This window comes from Callospermophilus lateralis, chromosome 5, assembly GCF_048772815.1.
Source record: "Callospermophilus lateralis isolate mCalLat2 chromosome 5, mCalLat2.hap1, whole genome shotgun sequence".
In the NCBI taxonomy this organism is placed as follows: Eukaryota; Metazoa; Chordata; class Mammalia; order Rodentia; family Sciuridae; genus Callospermophilus; species Callospermophilus lateralis.
Window position 1 is genome coordinate 154,237,894 of NC_135309.1, and position 20,283 is coordinate 154,258,176.

Here is a 20,283-nt window from a genome sequence, read left to right on the forward strand (position 1 = left end):
CTCTTGACATCTCATATTACATATATTAGATTCAAGTGGATTATGAACTCCCATTTTTACCCCAAATACAGATTGCAGAATCACATCGGTTACACATCCACATTTTTACATAATGCCCTATTAGTAACTGTTGTATTCTGCTACCTTTCCTATCCTCTACTATCCTCCCTCCCCTCCCCTCCCCTCCCATCTTCTCTCTCTACCCCATCTACTGTAATTAATTTCCCTCCTTGTTTATTTTCCCCTTCCCCTCACAACTTCTTATATGTAATTTTGTATAACATTGAGGGTCTCCCTCCATTTCCATGCAATTTCCCTTTTCTCTCCCTTTCCCTCCCACCTCATGTCTCTGATTAATGTTAATCTTTTCTTCCTGCTCTTCCTCCCTGCTCTGTTCTTAGTTGCTCTCATTATATCAAAGAAGACATTTGGTATTTGTTTTTTAGGGATTGGCTAGCTTCACTAAGCATAATCTGCTTAATTAGTTATACATGACCGTACAATGATCTTGACATTTCATACATTTGAATCAAATGGGGTATAATTTCTCAAGTTTTCTGATTGTACAGGTTGCAGAATCACATTGGTCATACAGTCACGTATATACATACAGCAATAATAACTTGCTTTTTGATGATGTCTAATGTTGATACACCAGAGGCCAGGAAATGAAACCCCTTCTCCTTTGTGCTCCTTTTGACTAGCAAAGTTGATTATTTATTTCATTCACAAACCAGTGACCATCAGCAGGAGATGACAAAAGGGAGATAAGCAACAGATACTATACCATTAACAGCAGATTCTGTGGCCGCCAAAGCTGTTCCCTTTGCTTATTATGAAAATTCTTAATTTTTTAACAATAATGGTTCTTAACCTTTAGAGGCAGGGTCTTACTGATTATGTTTAAAATAATTGTTACTTAACCCTAGAATATTTGGAGAGCTTTTAAGAATGCTCCAACAAGGCCCTGCACAGTGTAGTTAAGGGGGAGTGTCTGGGGAGGGGGCTAGGACATCCTGTTAATTACCAGGGTTGAGAGTTACTACTGTGACATAGGGACTAGAGGGTAGTATTAAAACACACCCACCAGTAAAATCATTGGAAGACATCAATTTTTGGTTCAAAACCTTATAGCAGTTATATAACAAAAGAGAGTTGATGTAGTAAAAAGCACTTTTTAGGAAACAACATTGGAATGCTTCTCAAATATTTTATGTATTCCCCATACATAAAATTCAAATCTTTTTTTATCCAATATTGTTGTTGATTTCTGTTGCTTTATGAAAGCATAAAACTGATGGTTTCTTTTAAACTGCTCTGTAAACATACCATGAGAGTGCTTGCACTTTATTGGAAATGGGGCATAAGGTGCTAAATCAGTATCAGATTTTAGCATGCACTTGACTTAGGTGGGGGTCTTGTTATAAATGTGGATTCTCAGTTCATCTGACTTTACTCTTAAGGTCAGGCACGGGGCCTGAGATTCTGCCTTCTTTAAAAGTCTGCAGATGTGCCTGGGCTGCGGAGAAGTTGAATATACCTCATGGACCTGGTGGCTGTTGTGAGGTAGGCACACACGCACACTGGGGACTTTCAGCCTCCAGAACCTGAGAAGTAAATGCTACATTGTTGAAGCCTCCTGTCTGGTACTTGGTGCAGCAGCCTGAGGACTAAGACACATCAACAACTCTGATCCTGGCTTCATGGTGAGTTGACCCCTTGGTATCCTGGGCAGTATTCTTTCTTCTGATGTTTCTTGTTTGGGTATTAATTTGGTCACTCTGGATTTCTCTGTTTTACATTTTCATCATTTTACTGTCTATCTTTCTAACTCATCTATGCCTTTGGGTCTTTCATGTAGTTTGGTCTTGCTTTTTAATTTTATCAGGCAACCTCTGATTAATGGGCATGCACACCCCATTTATATTTCACGTGATTGTCAATAGTTTGATTTAAATCAAGCATCTAACTAGTTGTTTTTGATTGGCCTCTTTTCTTCTTTTTTTTTTTTCCCTTTCTCTCCTCTTTTTCTGCCTGCTTTTGAATTGTTAGCAATGGTTCCATTTTCTTCACTATTGACTGAATAATTAAAATAAGCTTACTTTACTTTTCATTCATTCTTTTTTTTTTTTTTTTTTTGTACCAGGGATTGAACCCAGGGTGCTTAACAAATGAGCCCTCATCCCCAGTCTTTTTTAAAATTTTATTTAGAGACAGGGTCTCACTAAGTTGCTTAGGGCCCCACTAAGTTGCTGAGCCTGGCTTTGAACTCTTGATCCTCCTGCCTCAGGCTCCCTTGCCTCTGGGATTACAGGCAAGCACCACAGCGCCTGGCCTTTTATTTCTTTTTGATGGCTGCTCTAGGTTGACCAAAACGGCCTAAAGGTCCCCCTCAAGGAGACTGAATTTTAGTCTCCTTGACCACAGGCTCCCTTATTTCTTCTTGGAATATTTCCTTCAGAAAAGTTGCAACAGTGAATTCTTTGTCAGCCCCCTTGAGTTGTTAATTGTTTTAATGAACAGGGGGCCATTCTTTTGAAATGTAATTATCAAGAAGGATGGGCCTCTATCTCCCAGAGTCTGTGGAGGATGGGAGCCTAACTCTCCTGATTGCCAACTCGTAAACAGCTGGCCCGTTGCAGCCACCCACTTATCCCTGAGTGCCCATTTCTTGTCCCTGCACTGTCCCCAGCACTCGAAAGTCCTCCTGCCTTTTGCTTCTGTAGTAAATTTTGATCTCTTTCTCTTATTAGAAGTCTTGAGTAGTCGTCCTTGTTGTTTTAAAGAAGCATCTGGTATAATTTTTGCTTCCCAAGGGTTTACAATACCCCTCTTTCCTTATTAGTTTTTCTCCTGGGATTGCTTCATACACAAGACCTTAAGATTTCTTCCCCTATCTTTTCCACTGCTATTGCAATACATTTCATTTTATATGTGTTATAAACTCCAAAGTATGTCATACCTGTTCTTCTGATAGCCAGTTATCTTTAGTGTGATAAAAAGTAAGAGAAATAACTTTGATGTTTGCCTTATCCTTTCCATTTCTTCGCTCTTCATTTCTTGCTATGAGTCTCTGCTATTATCCCAATTTTGCTTTAATAACATCTCTAAACATTACATGAAGAACTGCTGGGGTTTTTGCAGGCAATGCTTTATACCACTTTCATTTTTGAAAGGCATTTTTGATGGATATAGAATTCTGAATGGTCATTTTTTTTCTGTTTAAAACTTCTTTTAACATATGGTGAAATTTAAATGATAATCTGTGATAACCCCTAAAGTCATTCTTTCCCAGTTCTTTTATGAACAGCAGGCAAGGTGCTTGCTGATAAAACTAGGTGCCTTCAGTGATGAGAGGCTGAAGACACCTGAATCCCGGCTGTTCCAAGACCCAGCGGACGGCTGGGCAGGGCGGGCAATGAACTCTCTCTTGAGATCACCCTCCCCACCCCCAGCTCTGCAAAGACCTTCAGTGAAAATTCTGCAGTATTTCCTGAGGGTGAAAGAATAGTGTAGGCCAGTGAGAAAAAAAACCCAAAGACTTATTAAATTTCACATCTCTAGCTAATTATAATGTATAGTTTTTCTGGCTTTTTCTCACTTTTGGAATGGGGAAAACTTTCTTTGAAACTTTATACATTTTATTAGAAAGAATAATAACACAATTTTCTAATTTCCTAAAGTAAGAATTCATTGTTTTTATACTACCAGTCTCTGTTTTTCATGAGGGTCAGAATCTTTATTTAAACAAAGGGAGAATAATTTTCTCTGTAAAATGTATAATTTTCAAGATATTAGTAATTCAGCATATGTGTGTGTATGTTTTAATTGAACCAATTGTATTTATTTCCTATGAGTACTATAATAAATTACCACAAACCTGTTGTCTTAAAACAGTAGAAATATATTCTCTTATAGTTCTAAAGCTAGAAGTCCACAAGCAAGTGTCAGTAGGGCTGTGCTATCTCCATTAGGTCCTTCCAGCAGCTGCTAGTGTCCACTGACAGGTGGTGGGTGACCTGACTCTAGTCTCTATATTTTCTGTCATCTTCTTTTCTGTATATGCTTCTAATCTCTGTTTTTGTCTGAAGAGGATACTTGTGATGACATTCTGGAACTACCCAAATAACCCTGGATAATCTTATTTCAAAACTCCAAATTTAATCATATCTCTGAAGACTTGTTACAGAGATTGCATTGTGTTCTTGGCGCTTATGCTTTTGCAAGAGAAAATTCCAAGCAAGACACAAAACTTAGTAAAAGCATAGCAAAGTTTATTAGAAGGGAAAGGATAAAGTGGGTCCTCTCAGAGGGGAGTGACCATGTGCTCCCTTTGTTCCCTAGTTTTATTGGTGGTGGTAGGGAAGTTTCTAGAAGTCCAGCTCTCAACTCTTGATTGACAGTGAGATTGCATCAAGATTTTAGGTCCCTACTATGCATGGTCTTATGCAAAATACTCAAACAAAACCCCATGGGAGTGAGAGAGGGGTGGGATTTTTACTATTACAATGGCATCCTGAAGATCTAACGGCCATTCTAGGTCAGCTTGGCCCACCCTGACCAGTAGTTATAATTGAACCTTGTTCATATAGATTTCATGGTTGGTGATCTTTGTTGTTAACTATCCTGTCTTCCTGGAATCTCTGGTCTATAAAAAGGTCATAAAAGTCCTCCTTTGGGGTAACTAGTGTTCTTATTGGCAGGGAGTCTTATATTCCCTGGGTCTAATAGAACAGCCCTGAGGACCCTACTTAGGCCAGTGCAAGGACAAAGTGACCTGAGGTGAACTGCTCTTCAAGAGAAAGCATGTGTGGGGCCAGCACAGTAGGCCTGGTCTATAGGATTATCTTCTTGTTCCTACCTGCTCATGTCTACCTGCTACCTCTCAGACCCTGTCTCTGGCAAAGTAACATTTACAGTTTCAGGGATGAGACCTGATGTCCTTGGGTGGTCATTCCTCAGAGTACCACACTAATAGGATTGTAGTTTTAGTGTAAGCAAACTTTTCTGGAAAAACACTGTTGCTTGTGGGTTACTAGAGAGTTACCGTTACCCAGGCATAATATAGCTAAAAGGAAGCCTGCAGGCACCGTTCTTTGATTCTGGGCCTTTAACCAATCACCATCATAATAAAGCGAGTATTTTCTGGATATTTACAATGTGTCAGAACTGAGCTAACTAACGCCTTTGAACCTTTGCTGTTGAAAGGATGGTTAAAAGACCAGCAGTATCGAAATTACCTGGGAGGGGCTGGGGATGTGGCTCAAGCGGTGGTGTGCTCGCCTGGCGTGCCTGCGGCCCGGGATCGATCCTCAGCACCACATACAAAGATGTTGTGTCTGCTGAAAACTAAAAAATAAATATTAAAATTCTCTCTCTCTCTCTCTCTCTTTAAAAAAAAAAAAAGAAAAAAGAAATTACCTGGGAGCCTGTTGGAATTGCATAACCCTGGGTCCCACGTGGTGCCTGTTCAATCAGTGCATTTTACCAGAGGACAATCCCTGCTGCTTTGCCTGAATGTTGAAGTTTGGGAAAACTCTTTTGCACTATTAACTTAATGACCAGAGTGTTCTACCATGTGGATATTACTGTCAGCATCTGTTTTAGAGATGAGGACCACGAGGCTTGGGGAGTTTGGGTAACTTGCTCAAAATCCTCAGTTACCAGGGGTTAGATCCACCAGAATCCAGCTCAGATCAGCCTGTTCTCCCAATGTGCATTTGCCATCTAGGAGACCTGACCCTCACTTGCCAAGAACTGAGGGAGAGCCGCTCATCAGGAAGCACAGGGAGTGTACTTTCCAGCCCTTGTCTAGTTTGTTTCTCCCAACAATTCAGTTGTTGAGTATCAGTCCTGTGGGGCTCCCTCAAACACCATTTCTACCTAATGCCATCCTTAGCAAATTCTATAGACTTGCTAAAGGGATCTGTTAGTCAATTGCTTGAAAGTGTGTTAAAGAAATTATTTTTACTTTGCATCACAATTTTGGAAAGTGCTAATTAGAACACAAGTAAAATCCTTGCTATCTGCTTTCTGTTTACCCATGTAGATAAAATAAACCCCAAGACCTAACAAGTAGACTCCGTATTACAAGAGGGTGGAGAACTACTTACTATCTATGAAAGGGCTACATAGGCTCTGTGATTTTCTGCCTCTTAATAACACTAAGGTTCCTGATTTAAATTAATGATTTTTCAGGATGTGCTATTAGGTGTGATATGTCTATGTGAAATTGGCATTCTCATCATTCTCCTTTATCTGAATATCCAAAATCGTTTTTTGCTCTAACCTCTCCCCCTTCTAAATTATGGTCATGGATTTTCCCACATTGTGTTTATTAGAAACAAAAGTGTAGTTCTTTTTAGAAGTTCATAAAGATTGTCCCTATATTTACCATTCCCTATTTGTAAACATTTATTTTAGGCCTTATTTTGTGAGTTGAGGATTGCAGTAGGAAAAAGAGTCAACATTCACTAAATTAGGTGTTATATCCCAAGTGTCTCATTTAGGCCTCACAGCAAACTCCTGTGTTAAAAATTATGCTCATTTTACATATGAGAAAACTGAGTTGCAAACCAGCTAAGTTGGCCTAGGGCCAAAATTACAGAGCAAGAAGTGGTGTGAGGTGCCTGGGCAGAGCTTGTGTTCAATCCTGAAAATGTCCAAGGTTCAGTTCAGTATCCCTTGCATTAATCTTAACTAGCTTTCATCAGCTCACCCTGAAGCTCGGCTTGGAGACAAACATTTTCAGTTACTCCTTGACCTTCAGGTGGACTCAAGGTCACAGAGCCCGTGCTGCTCGTTTCTCACCTCTGCATTGGCTTTGCTGTTCTCAGGCACTGGTTGCTCATTAGCTCTATGAAAAATAATGTTCTATTCAGAGAGCAAAGATGATGTTACAGCTAGTGTTTCTCCTTTAAGATAAAGGCTGCTCTTCTAGGGAGAAGGAGGACAAGAGGACAGCGGCAATGGTACGTGCCATTAAGATTATAAACCTCCCGATGATGACATTCTCTTCAATCAAAGAAAAAGACTTCTGTTTGTTCCTCTCTTATCTTCATCCACTTGTATTTATTTTGCTCACAGGTTGGCTCAGACCTAAGATTTACAGAATCTGAATTAAAGAGTTTTTATCTTTTACACATAATGGTGCATCCTGAACAAAGCAGCAGCACAATTTTTAAAGAGGTTTAAGAGAGTGGAATAGGCAGGTTCCCTCTGCTTGGATGTGACTGAGGTTCTGATGTGCCGTGAAGTGAGCCCGCAGCCAAGCCGTTTGGAACTCTTGTGCTCTGAAAGGGGGGGAAATGACCTTCTGGAAGAAATCTCTACAGGTTTACTCCTATTTCCTGAGGTTTGCAAAAATGTGATGTAAATTAGATCACCTTTAGACAGAAAAGAGCACACATTTATAGGTGGCAAGGAAGTCACCTGCTTTGCTAGGTGTTTAGGCACATTTTGAAGCCAAATAGTAGTTCAAGAAAAGCCACTAAGACCAAATCCTTCTTCTACAACAGCTTTGGCACCAATGGGACAATTATTATTTTCTCCATTTTTGACCTTAGAACAGCTATAATAAAAATCAAGTGTGACTGGTTTTTCCTTGTTCTTTCAGATTCAGTTAAAACTGGTTCAAACTTCATCTAAGGGCACGTGGAACCCCAAATTTCTAGTCTCTTGTCAGAAGATTCCTGGCTGCATCAGTGAGCCTGGTTTTGATTGCTTGATCTTTCTTCCATTTTACTACTTGTGGACATTGCTTTCTTCTCCACCTTAGTGGTTTCTTTCTTTAATTTTCCCCAACATTAATCACACATGGCTGTTGAGTGTGGTAGACTTTTGTCGAAGAGTTGGGTGATATAGATATGAATTACCACCATGCAGCAGGTAACAGAAATTAAAATTGAACAGATATTGCTGTTGTAAAACATTTTAGCTGTTTTTCTACTTCATTTACTTTCCTACCTTTTATCTAATTTCTTGCATCCTGACCTTCCAACTCCAAAAGTTTCAGCCATTACTTTTTTGAAGGTGTTTCTCTCTCCTTCTCTGGTTCCCATTAAGTATATGTAGTGGACTAAATGATTCTCATGTTTCATTGAGGCTTTGTTTATTTTTTTCAATTATGTTTTCCTCTCTGTTCTCCAGATTCGTAATCTCTGTTGATCAACTTTCAGGTTTATCTTCTATGTTCTGTGTGATCTATCTTCCACAATGATCTACTCTCCATTTTATCTGTTGCTTCAGACTTAGTAATATACATTGTCCTATCTTTGAGTTTGCTGGTGCTTCCTTCTCAAACCACATCTACCATTTTTGCTCTGTTATGGGTTGAACTTTGTCTTCCTGAATTCATATATTCAAGTCTTAATGCAAACTACCATAGAATGTGACCTTGTCTGGATGGATATTGGGCTGTTGCTGATGAAATTGGCTAAGATGAGGTCATACTGGGGTAAGGGGTCCCAATGTTCTTGACTTGCCTTTCCTGGTATTTTAGTCAGCTTTTTTGTTGCTGTGACTCAAAGATCTGACCACAACAATTTTAAAGAAGGAATAGTTTATTTGGGGGCTCTTGATTTCAGAGGTCTAAGTCTAGGGACACCTGACTTCATTCCTCAGGGCTCATGGTGGAGCAGCATGGCAGAGGGCAGCAGCTTACATGATGAGCAGGAAGCGGAGAGACTCCACTGACCAGATACAAATATATACCCCACAGCCACGCCCCAATTCCCACCTCTTCCAGCCACACCCCACCACTTCAGTTACCACTCAGTTAATCCTTATCAGGGAATTAAGTCACTGATTGGGTTAAGACCCTTACAACCCAATCATTTCTCCTGTGAACCTTCTTGTGATGTCTTGCATGTGAACTTTTAAGGGACACCTCACATTAAAACCATAACACCTGGGATGGAGTTTTTTTCCTTGAATTGGGAAGGAAACTTCAATCCCCACATTGTGCTTTCTGGGAACAAGGCTTCTGCAGTTCAGAACCGGGGCGTTGGGTACTAGCCTCCAGATCCTTCGGGGGTGCAACCCTGTGACTCCTGATCTGGACGCTGGCTGGGGAGGGGGAAAACCCCATCTTCTTGGTACAGAAATTCCTTAACATAGGACAGGGGGTTGTGTAGGGGCAGATAGGGTTCACATGCCACAGAGTCTCACTATCCTTGCTGAAATTTAGTAGATTTTAAGAATGCATGTTTTGCCCTGGCTACATACACATTTATGACATTTCCAGAGAATTTCATGATTTAAAAAAGTAATTTGCACCAGTTAAATTGTGGTTGTGCTGGGTACACTAGGCCTACCATGTAGCTATCCCAGGGGATCTGCCTGCCCTTTCATTTTTCTGGTTGTCTCCTGCTCACTCTCCAGCTTCTCACAATGCCATCCATTCTCTTTCTTGACCTCTGTCTCTTCTTCCTTGCTTTTTTTGCCCCTTTTCAAACAATTCCTTTTATAAAAGCAGAGTAATAGAGTTATTTCATTTTATTTTCCCTAATTCTTCTCTCTAAACAAAAATGGTTCATTGTGATATTTACTAAACAAAGTTACTTCTACTCTCCCAGGACAATTTAACAAAAGTGTGTCTTGTGACATATTATCTTGTATGGCTCAAACCCTAAGTGGTAGTAAGGAGTCAGGCACTGAGTCAGGGTAATGCTTTCAGAGGTTTTGCTTCCAAGAGGCTTTTAGTCTTCTGGGGTCAGAAGGACACAGGGAAAGTCCCAGGCAGCTATGTTTTGAAGTTAAAACAGGGGTGCATGCAGAGGTCTCGGGGGCCACTTGCTCTCTGGGAGGTTTCTGAATAAAAGAAAAGGGCATTCCATGCAGAAGAACTACAGGGAGGTAGAGAGATGTGCAATAGTTCAGTTCGAGCAATTACACTGTTCAGTGAGAACAGAGGAGATGAGTACAGGGATGCTCACATGAGAGACTAGAAAGGCAGACAGAGACCTGGTGCCTGAGCCAACTAGATGCTTCAGATTCTCTTCCCTCATTAAATGTGGCTGAGCCTGGGATGGCTTATATTGCTTGAGGCCACCTGTTATTCAGTCACTGTGCTGGACTCTGCTGGATGTAATGGTTTTTTTCCATTAATAATAATTAACTCTTGACTGCAGTATCTGCCACGCGCCTAAATTGGCCATTATATCTCACCTCAGAGAGTAGCTAGATGGGCTCATCTCAGACTTGCAAAGAGATGCTAAGCTAGTTCTTTCAAGTTCATGCATTGACAATTCATCCTGTAAAAGGTGAAGAGTAGGCCCTTAAGAGGGTTGTTGGGGCATCCCTGAGAGAGGCTAAATGTTTGCCCAGGAATGGTGCACATCTGCTTCTGACTCTGGGCAAGGGAGGGGCAGCATGAGAAACCACTGGAAAGATTGGAAGTAGCTCCAACAAGGGGACTTGGTGTCTTAGTCTTTGCCTAACACTTAAACAACACCTACTGTGCTGCAGACACTAAACACGTTAATTTAGCTCATTTAGTCCTCACAGCAACCATATGATATTGGTGCTTTACCTTTTTCACTTTATATATGGGGCACTGGGACTTGCACAAGGTCATGAGAATGGTAAATGGAAGAAGACTCGGGTTTAAATAGTATGAGTCTGGCTTCCTAGTGGTGCAAGGCTGGGCTCAAGCCATCCTGGAAGGACCCCCCCCCCCCCCAGAGGGTGGCTTGCTGGGATGAGGGAGCCCAGGGCTCTGGGGAAGGAAAGCTGAGCTGGGCCATAGGAGTAGGAGGAGAAGGAGCCGCTGGGGAAGCGGGGAGGTACACTGACAATGGGTTGAGCCTGTGCCAAGGAAGAGGAGAAGTTTGAACTAACTGTAGAAATAGTTCACAGCTGTAATGATTGAAAGTGCACCGATTATCATTCAGATGCAAGGAGCCAGTGCATGATATCCCTCTTCCTTCTGAATAGACCAATAGATATGAACTTTGGACAGAGGGAAATTTAAACTTCAGCATTGTTTAAATTCCTTAGGGAGGAGGCTGTTTGCAGAATGAGACTTTGCTAAAACCTGGCCTGCCCAGTCACAGGTGGTGCTGATCAACTGCTGTTCCAGAAACAGGGAGGGAGACAGCAGAGGGAGGGACAAGGGCTTCCTCTAACAGACACTCTTGCCCTCGGATACCTGAGGTGTGGAGAAAAGACACTTGAAAGCCATGAAATCTGAAATCAGCCAGAATCTGAAATTAACTGGAAAATGATGGGATCCTCCACCAACACTCACAAAGTCAGGGGCCAAACCGCCCGTCACAGTGTCTTTGAAGGCAGTGGCTGGTTGGTATGAAATAGTCATTTTCTGGCCCGGGGGAGTTTAGCAATTCCGAGACATTTGCACAAGAGATCATTTGTGCTCATCCTCCACAGGGGAGAGCACACACAGCCCAGGCTTGTTTCTAAGTGTGAGTGATGATCCCTCTTCATTTATTTATTTCACCTCATTGCTTATTTATGCTTCTTACGCTTTCAACTCATCCCAGTTCTCCCACTGATTGCAATGTTTTTCAAGTTAATTTTCATAAATAAATTATTCCAACAATGAATTAAGTATAAATTAGTTGACATAATTGTGCATCCATTTTGGTAAATACAGACGCCTTTGGTTTCTCTGATCATTAAGACTTTCTGAATAATGACAAATCTCATCCTCCTCATTATCCTTAGGTTCCTTTAAACTCCATGAATTTCAATAGATTGATGAAGAAAATATAGGGATCCTTAGGTGGAATCCACATAGGATGTAACAACATAGAGAAAATGCACACTGGTGGCTTCCTTTTTTAATGAAAGCAATTTTTGTTCTCATCAGTAGATCATTTTTCTGCCTTAATTTTGAGGGACTTCCCCAATCAGTGAGAATTTGAACCCTCAAAAATTAATGACCTTTTCCCATTCCGTAATCCAAGTAATTTTGAGCCCAAAGATAACCCCCAGGGTAAAACAACTTATTTTGAAGATCTGTAGCACAGGGGACGTTTCTGGTCATTGTCTTCTCCCTTTCCGCTTTCATCTTTCATTTCCCCTTATCTTTCTCCCTGTTCCCTTTCTCTCTCCAACCTTCCTTCCTCCTTCTCCTTCAGCAGATTCAGACTTACAGGATTTTCAGTTCCCAAGATCTTGAAGAGATGACTTTTTTTTTTTTTTTCTGAAAATTTCAACAAAGTCCTTGTGAGCTTTCCTGGCCTGGCTCTGGCCACATCCCTGTGTACATGAAGTGTCCGGAAAAGGTGACTCTAACAAGCCAGGACTCGTCACGCTTTAATGTAAACTGGAGGGCTAGAATGTTGAGTTGTGGGGACTGAGCAACAGGAATGGTAGGTGATCCCCAAAGCATAGGAAGTATTATTCTCTTGCTAAAGAAGGAAAAAGACATAGGAAAGAAAAGGGAAAGCTGCTGTTGTGTGATTGGCCACCAGTGGCTTCTGGGGTCTTGGACGGACTGTAGGGCTCATGGATATGGTGAGGGCCAGGACCAGGGTGGCCACACAGAGGCCCAATCATGCTTTGATCCACACAGTGCAACAAAGGAGGAGTGCTCTCTGCAGAGGTGCCAGAGGGTGTCTCTGCAGCTTTTATAGGTGACGCCTCAGTTTGGTTCTCACAGTCCCCATACTGTGGGGTCTTGACAGCCATGAACTCAAGTCCTCCCCTCTCTGCAGACCATTGTCATGCTGCATTTGGATAGCCAGGGACGTTTTGATTTTATATATTTATTTTTTTACCCACTTCAAACCACCTTAAAGTAGACATATGTATAGATATTTTGCCAACTCTAGCAAATAATAAAATTTGGGAGCAAAGATATTTTGTTGAGGCATTTTAAGACTTAAGAAATTAAAATAAGAACATTAGGTAGCTATTCCATTGATGGAAATACCATTAAATAGGAATCAGACAACTCATATTTATTATTTGCTTGACCTTGATCTTGGGGTGGTTCCCCAACTTCTAACCATCAGTTTCCTGATCTGTAAAGTAGGGGTAATACCGTGACATGTAAGGTTATTTTGAAGATTAAATGGGAATTATTGAGTATCCATCATCAATTTGGCAGTATGCTAACGTCAGTGAGTTAATGCTCATTATTTATAACTCATCTTTAAATACACAAAATGACTCTCACATAGTACCATACCCAAACTCTCTAAATATAGGAAATTATTTAGCAATGCTTATTTATGTTGCGAAAACATTCCCAACATCTGTTCTGTCACTATGTATAGTGCTACTCAAAATCCATGCCCATGAACTCCAAGAATTAATGGAGGCAAGTAGGTTGATGAGAGTATAAATGCTTGGATCATCATGGAAACTTCTCAAACAGGTACTATTTTATAATACCCATCGGAATGGATATTGAAAAGTGTGGTCTACTATCAGTGATAAATATTTTGTCTGTACTCTCTATGGAAGAATTAATTTTGAAATTTTAAATAATCATGTGGCTATAAGACTTGTATAAACGAGCTTACTAAATTCTTTTTGTCTTTTTTTTTTTTTTTGTAGCCGTCTGAAGCTAGCTTTCCTCTGTCACTTCTATCTTCTCCCCCTGTGATGGGCATTCACAACCCAAGACATATGGATATTTTTCAGTTTCTTTCTTTTTTCAGTACTGGGGATAGAAGCCAGGGCTTCCTGCAAGTGAGGCAAGTGCTCAACACTGATCCACATGCCTGGCCCCCCTTATAGCTTTTGAAGAAGACAGGTCAGACAGTCTCAGGGCCTTTATTAGAGCTGCCTCGTTTGTTCAAAGGCACTAGCAGCACTTAGATATTGTCACATTAATTTAAATTTGCACAAAGTAGCATTTTTCAAGGCAAAATTACATATGTGGGCACCTTTATATATTTTTAATGCAAACTGATCATAAATTTGATCTGGTCAGTTTAGATTTCCTTGTGGAGGATAGATTTGAGGTGGTTCCCAAGATAATGGCCACTGGTGTTTAGACTTTCAAGGGAGTGTGAATGTTATCTGTAGCTTGTTTCTAGCCAGAGCTCATACCAGAGGTAACAGGATCTATGTGGTCACATACATGAGATTCTGCAGGTAGATTACATAAAACTGTGGCACTATCTAGCACTGTCTTCCTTGCTGGCTTCGAAGAAGCCACCTTCCCTGCAAAGAGTGGCCATGCTGGGGAAGCCAGATGGCCAGGAATCCCAGGTGGTTGCTAATTGCTGAGGGCAATCTCTGACCTACAAACAGCAAGGAAAGGAGGCCCTTTTCTTAAGAACTATAAGAAAGTAAATTCTGCCTTCAATCTGAGCCTGGAAACAGACCTTTCCCAGTTGGGCCTCTGATGAGACCATAGCCCTAGCCAGCGTTCTAGTGTAGTAAGACCCTGAAGCAGAGTCCCAGTTGGCCACACCTGGACATCTGACCCACAGGAGCTAAAGGTTATGCATCAATGGCTAACCAACACCCCCCACCCCCAAATTTGTCAGTGAACCATGTGTTCCGTCATTTGTGTCTGATAAACCAATAAGTTGAAACAAGGAAAGAGCTTAATCCTTAATGTAATGTAAATAGTTGTTGTAAAGTTATAAATAATAAGTAAACATTTAAGGGATAAGGATCAGTAGAAACTGTATAAAGCTCTGATCTAGGATTTAGGTTCTGGATTCCAACCTTAACTCTGAAATTTTATGTCATTCCTATTCTTGGACCCTCTATGTGCACAAATTAAAATGAAAATTTTGAACCAGATAAGATTTTTTTTTTAACCCAGGGACACTCTACCACTGAGCTATATCTCCAGCCCTTTATTATTATTATTATTTTATTTGGGACAGGGTCTTACTAATATGCCCAGCCTAGCCTTGAACTTGCAATCCTTCTATCCTAGTCTCCTGTCACTGAGATTACAGGTAGGTTATCACCATGCCCAGCTAAGATACATATTAAGTTCCAGTAAGTATAAATTTTCTTATAGGCTTTAGAATTGCAGGTCTAAGAGCTATTATCTGTTACCTCTAGTTAACTATGAAATAAACTTCTTACTTATTTAGGACTTCCTGATGCTCATAAGTGCCTGGTTGGGATTAAAAGGGTCTTACTTAATGGCTGAAGAGAGCATGTTAACTTCTCAGTGGAAACCAGCTGATTAATTTACATAATATTTAAAAAATCTCCTCTGCTTTGTTAAGCCAGGAGACCTACCAGCAGGAAGATGACAGTTTAGATACAGCCTGTTAAGTATAAATAGGTTTTCCCATTCATTACTGTAATCAAGAAAAATGCTTCTTTTTCCTTTCCAAGACAAAAATTGAAATGTTTGACCTCTATATGTTTCCTGATCACAAAAATAGAGTGAGAAAAAGAGAGAAAAGAAAAGGAAGGAAGGAGAAAAGAATAAAAGGAAGAAAGAAAAAGGGAAAAATAGTCTGTTTGGCTCACACAAGGAAAGATCTACTTACACATTTTATTTTATTTTGTATTTTTAATTCATGCATCACAGAACAGGGGATTCCTACTGCCTTACCTGTGCTGTGTATTTGTGTAAAAGATCCTGTCCAGTAGATGTCAGCAAAGCAATCTTAAAATCAATCACAGGGGGCTTCCTCTATTAGCTTCATATCCACTTTTAGTAAATAATGTATTTTTAAATTTTTACAGTATAAGATGTTAGGAAAGAAAGAAAGAAACTTTCCAACCCCCCTCCATTGCTCCAAAAAAAAAAAAATCTCATGTAAGAAAAAGTCTATTCTGGAATAGCAGAGAGGGCAATCACCCAGTCTCATAGTTTCAAACACCACAATGCAGCAGGGGTGGAGTGTACCCTTATAGCACAAATGAGATACGGTGTCCTGTGAAGGTCTTAAGACAAATGGAGGGTATGTGAGTATCTGTCTCCCACAGTCTGAGAAGCCCAGATGGTAAAATCTTAGCTGGAAAGTATCTGAAATAAATAGAGCAGCCACACAGATAACAACACTGTTTTGAAATATATGAGTTTAAGAGAAAAGAAGAACTGGTAAGTGGGAAGCTAACCTGAGGTGAACAGGGTGTCCGTTCCCCACCTCCCTGTGGTCAGGAACTGTGGGAAGTCCCAGCACAACCAGGTTTCCTGGGGAAGTGGGAGGAATCTGAGGGGAAGGAGGGAGAGCATGTTTCTCTTGGAAGGCTGTGGACTCAGAGGCAGCCTCCCCGCAATGAGAGCTGGTTTACAGGACTAGGAAGGGACAGCTCCACAGTGGGAGAAGTGGACCAGTGACAGAGAAGATGAAGAGGGGAGAAGTAAATGAGAAATGGTGAAATTAATTACAATTTTTCTTATTAATTTTTTTTTATTGAAGTAATAATGTAGGTCAAGAAAGTTCATATACCATTTGAAATAAAACTCAAAATATGTAAATATTACTAAGTAGTATATACTACACAGAAATAAAGATATAACTTGTCCCACTGGCAGCTGGATCGGGAAAAGGGAATGAATCAGAAAAATTGGGGGGTTGCGCTATACCTTGGAAACTTGGACCAAATGACCAAACCATGGAACCCATCACAGACCAAGTTCCACCTCCTTTAACTCTGGCCATTCAGATTGATGGGTTCCAAGATAATGCCACAGGTAATGGACCCAACCCGAACTCTGAAGGGACCCTGTGCTCTAAAGCTGAGATGTGCAATTGTTCCTGAAACTCCTGTTAATACATTTTGACCACTTCCTGGCTATTTCATCCAGTGACTAATTTCAACCTCAAAACCTGACCCCACATGCCCTTTGCCTAACTCTTCCCTCTTTGAGACACCCAGCAGTTTCCCTTGGTGTTGGATTCCTCTTGCTGCAACGTGTAGAAGTCACTGTTCTCTGCAGGTGTGCTCCTGGCAGTCTTTGGATTTTGGGCACCAGACACCTTAACACCTCCGTGTCAAAACTGCTCAGATGAAGAAATGTGGCCAGCGCCCCTGAGACCACTTTTTGTGCCCCTGTCATTTCTTACCACTGACTCTGATAACCATTATTCTGACTTCTATCATCATTGATTTATGTTTGCCTGTTTTAATCTCCATGAAGATAAATTAAACAGATATAATGTGTTTTTGTATCACATTTTGAAAATCTTGATGTGTATGTGTAGCAGTATCTTTACGTGGATATACCACCACCTATTTAACCATCGTTTAGGCCATCTGCATTGCTTCCTCCCTGGTGCTGTTGCAAGTAATGTGGCTGGGCATGTTCTTGCGCAGGGCTCTTGGTACACAGGCAAGTGCAACTTCAGCTGTAGACCTAGGAGTGGAATCATATCATCTGCTTTTGTTCAGTTTTTTGTGGAACTGAAAAATAGTTTTTCCAGGTATTTATATTCTTTTATACTTCCATGATTCTACGCACTGTATAAGGCAGTGATTCTTACCACTCTCTGTATATTAAGTTAAAATTTCAGCTCTCGGGGGTCTTTCCCAGAACAATCAAATTAGAATCTTTGTGGGCAGGGCTCGGGGACTCTTATTTCGTAAATGATTTCTAGATAAGGCTAATGTGCAAATCAAGTTTATAATCATTGCTTTGAAGAGGATCTGGGATAGGCATAATAAGCCCCAGGAGTGATAAAGTATGGGACTAAAACCTGGCCTCTTGAGTCCAAGGGTAGCAGACAAAACAGGCAATTAACTGTGCTGCCTCTTGAAATAGCCCCAAGGTTTGAGTAAGAAAAAGGTGTTGCTGAGCTCAGTTTGAAATGCATTTAGATCTTTAAAATGCCTTCTGTGGCTTCAATCTTTGTACCAAGTCCTGCCTGTGTCTTGAATCCTATATAATAATAGATAATGTCTTGCATTATAAACCCACCTAGCAATTCTACCTACATATTTGTTGGGCACCTACTATGGGTATGATGAGTTTAGTGGTGAACAAGACAGACACAGTTCCTGCCCACGTGGAGCACAGAAAGACGGAAAAATAGATATTTATCTGTGTTTGCTTTTTTTGCACGATTACAAAACCAAGGACTATTGGGTTTAGGGTCCTATCCTTAAATCTTCAGAAGACTTACTTGATTTACTGTTTCAAATTTTCTTCTATCCACTGACAGTTTTTCAGCTCTACTTAAATACCCAAGTCTGTCCCCTTTTGAAAACAAGATAATACAGAAGAGAATATCTCCTTCCTTGGCCCTGCCCCCTCCCCTGCTCCTTCCTCCACCACTCCTTCCGTTTACAGCCAAACCTCTGGAAAGCACACCCTTCTGCTCCTCGCCTTCCCTCCTACCTGGTGTGCTCAGTCTGCCTTTGCTACAGACTTAAGGAAACATCTACAGTGGTTCTGCCTTTGAAGGGTGCTTCCCAGGCTTCACTTTTCTCATTTCTTAGCATGACATGATTCAGCTGACGATTCCTCTATTTTTCTTGCTAGTTTTTTTTCTCTGACTCTTTTTATGACTTCTTTCTTGATATCCTTAGGGATTCTTAGTATTTGGTCTTTAGGAAACTGTCCTAAGAATTCTCTCTCAACATTCTGCATAGGCACCATCTATCTCCAAGAGGACACCACCCAAGTCTCAATCTCCAGCATCAACAGCTGACAACTGAGGTTCAGAGCCACACAACCAACTGCCCCTTGGGCATCTCATGAAGCTGTCTGACAAGACTCCTCGGGCTGGAAGGACAGTTCACCATCTTCATGCTTTGTTCTGCTTCTCTGTGCTCTAACCCAGTGAGTGGTACCCACATCTAAAATCCTGGGGCATCTTTGAGTCCTTCTTTGCCTTCACGCTGCACCTAACCTCATTACAGATTTCACTTCCTGAATTTCTCCACCATCATCTCTTGGCTCTTTTGCCAACAGAGACTCACAAATGTTCTTCTGGCCACCGTTAGATACTTCTCTAAACCAAAATTATTATTATTATTATTATTTTTTGTAGCAGGTGTTACTTCTCTAAAGGGCAAACTGAGCATGTTGCTGCTGTCTGAGGCACTTTGGTGACTCCACACCATCCTTGGGAGAAGTGGCAGATCCTTGTGAGATCATTTCTTTCCTACCCCGTCTCTCACGCTCCTTGGCACTCTGCACTGAGAGCACAGCACACCTACTTCTGGTTCTCAGATCCTCCCTTGCTCATGGTCTTGGCTTTTTTCTCCTGTGACACTTGCCTCTTCCTCTTGCACCCCATGGCCTTGCCAATTCCTGTTCATCTCCAGGGCTCAGCTCAGCACCCTGGAGGCATTGCCCCTCACCCCCTGAGCCAGGTTAAGTGCCTCATTCATGGGGTGTTCTCACAGCTCCCAGCCTCCCATTCTCCACAAAGCTGTGAATTGAAATTTGCAATGCAGTCACCTGTGAGGGGAGGGATGAGGCTTCATTTGCAAGACTCACCATCTCCACCCAGTAACTAGTCTTGTAGAAAAATGTTCAAGAACTCACGTTAAATGCAGTCAAATGTTTTTATATGAACTGTGTTTTAAAAGAAAAGTGTAAGACTTCCTAATCAGAGAGAACGTATTTCTCTACAGGGGTGTGCCCAGGACAGTGCCACTTTCTAGCGACTGTTGTTTCATTCCTTGAGGTCCCTCTTTGCTCTCTTTCTTTCCCAATTCAATGTGGGAAGCACAGGATAAACTGTAGGACAAACAAGAAAGCCAGTGTGGTTTTGCATTCAATGTAAGAAGTAGAGTAAAATTCTCTCCCCTTGTGATCTCACATAAGCAGCCTGGAGGTCCCAGCAGGCTACAGAACTCTGCTGGGTTTTATATCTTTCTTATTGTGCGGATTTGAAGGCTCTCGGGCTTCTCTGGAAATGTCATTCCATCCAAGGATAAGATACCCCAAATGCCACAGGATTTTGTCTCTGGTAGTGACATCAAGCACTGCTTTGTAGACAAGCTGTAAGCTCTGTGTGTGTGTGTGTGTGTGTGTGCGCGCGCCCAATTGCCTGTGCACACACATGTATTGTGTCACGTGGTAGCATAAGTGAGATTTCATGCAAACTTCCAAGAATTCAATCTTAAATATTTAGGAACGTAGTTAATATCTTTAATTTTTACTTTCATCTAATTGTTTCCTTCTAATATCTTCTTGTGAATATCCATGACTTTTATCCAGATTGGAATTTATCAATGGATTTCCTATAAAATCTAGTCCCTGAAAAGACTCATCTCCATGAAGGTCCTGCATTTGATAACTTGGGAGCTGCATATTCTATGCCTCTTGGTGGGTCACAGTGCAAACCAGTCTAATGCAGTCTCTGTGATATATACAGTAGCTTGTGTAACCCTCCATTTCCCATATACATGTAGCTACAGAACCCCTTTTCT